Source organism: Neofelis nebulosa, chromosome 10, assembly GCF_028018385.1.
Source record: "Neofelis nebulosa isolate mNeoNeb1 chromosome 10, mNeoNeb1.pri, whole genome shotgun sequence".
Classification (NCBI taxonomy): domain Eukaryota; kingdom Metazoa; phylum Chordata; class Mammalia; order Carnivora; family Felidae; genus Neofelis; species Neofelis nebulosa.
Window position 1 is genome coordinate 103,224,759 of NC_080791.1, and position 1,794 is coordinate 103,226,552.

At 43.7% G+C, this 1,794-nt stretch overlaps 1 pseudogene; it reads left to right on the forward strand.

The window, feature by feature from the left end:
• The first annotated feature begins 378 nt into the window (after nt 1–378).
• LOC131486684 (olfactory receptor 5B12-like) lies at nt 379–944 on the forward strand (annotated as a pseudogene).
• Nucleotides 945–1,794: the final 850 nt, after the last annotated feature.

Sequence of the window (1,794 nt, forward strand, 5' to 3'; positions counted from 1 at the left end):
TACTGATGGTTTATCTTATTCTTAGTTGAAGAGCATTTGTGTTGGTGCTAGTGTTTTGCGATTACAAATAAAGCTGATTTAAACATCTGCCTCAAGTTTTTTGTTTGTCTGTTTTCATGGCAAAAATTCTTATTTTTTAATGGAAATGTAGTTAGCACAAAATGTTACATTAGTTTCAAGCATACACCACAGTGATTTGACAACTCTATGCATTATGCTCTGCTCACAATTGTACCTACTGTCCGTCCCCAGGCAGCACCATTACAATACCATTGACTATATTCCCTGTGCTGCACCTTCTATCCTTGTGACATATTCATTCCATTCCTGGAAGACTGAATCGCCCACTCCTCTTCACCTATTTTGCCCTTCCCCCACATGGCTCTCCACTGGCAACCACCAGTCTGTTCTCTGTATACATGGGTCTCTTTTAGCTTTCTGTTCGTACGTAACCTCTGTCTGGTGGAATGTGTTAAGTCTTCCGCTGTCACTCCTACGGTGACGGAGGGCTTCTCACAGAGGAGGAAGTCATCTCCTATGACGTATGCGGTGCTCGGAGGTTCTTCCTTCTGGCTTTTGCCACCGTAGACGGCTTCCTGGTAGCTGTCGTGTGTAGAGTGTCAGCGCTTACTTGGCACCCGCCGCTCTGACCACCATCGTGTGTGCTCAAATGGCGGTAGGCAGGTACGTTTGGGGCTTGCTGAATTTGCCATCCACACTGGAGTCACCTTCGGCCTCTCTTTCTGCCATTCCGATGTGGTCCATTGCTTTTTCTGTGATAGCCCCTCGATCCTGGCTCTTTCCTGCTGTGACATCTACGTAAATGAGATTGTGCTCTTTAATTAGTGGATTTCTAAGTGCGTTTTGCCCTTATAGTTATCTTGACCTCCTATCTGTTCACATTCCTTGCCATCTTGAGGATGCTTTCACCACAGGGACAGTGACTTTGCTACTTGCACGTGGGCTCACTCATGCGGTTGCATATCTGCTGCACAGTCAGCCGGGCTCAAAGGCTCAACATGGCATTACTCACGTTTCTGACCGTTGATTCTGGTTATTCTCTCCCTTTTCTCCACATGCTGTCTCGTCTTCCAGAGGTTGGACCTGCTTTCTTACATAATATTTTCAGTGTGAAAGTAAAACCGAAGGGTTTTTGAAGTCTAGACTCCAAGCTCACACAAGATTTTCTCTGCCACATCATCCTAATCCATGATGTCAAAGGGCTGGCCCCGATGCAAGCATGGATCGGGCATGGAAGACTCCATCTCTTGAGGAAAACAGCTGCAAAGAATTTGTGTCCATAGTTCATCTATCACAATTGGAAATTAGATTAAACTGCTATAATGAAGAAAGCCAAAACACAGTGGCTTAAATACAATACAAATTCATTTCAAATGGTGGATACCTGTGGTAGGATAAATATGAACTCTCTGGACATGGCACCCATCGGTCATTCTGGGCCAAGTTCAGTCCACACAGCCTCTCTCTATCATCTTGCAGAGTGTTGAAATTCTGTCCTTATCATCACTATTCTACCTGCAGGAAAGGAGAAAGGGATGGGTTGAAGGAAATATAATTTCTTTTCAAGAAAGTGATATAATAGCTGCTCACATTACCTCTGAGTACATTCCACTGGCAAGAGTTCAGTCATAAGACCACAAAAAAAATCAATGATAAACCAACCACAAAATTTTTACCTCTGCCTGAAAGGCAATGTGCTTAGCTGAAATCTCAATAGTCTGGAATTTAAAAAAAAAAATGTTCCTTGAGGAAAGCCAGTATACTGCCACACAA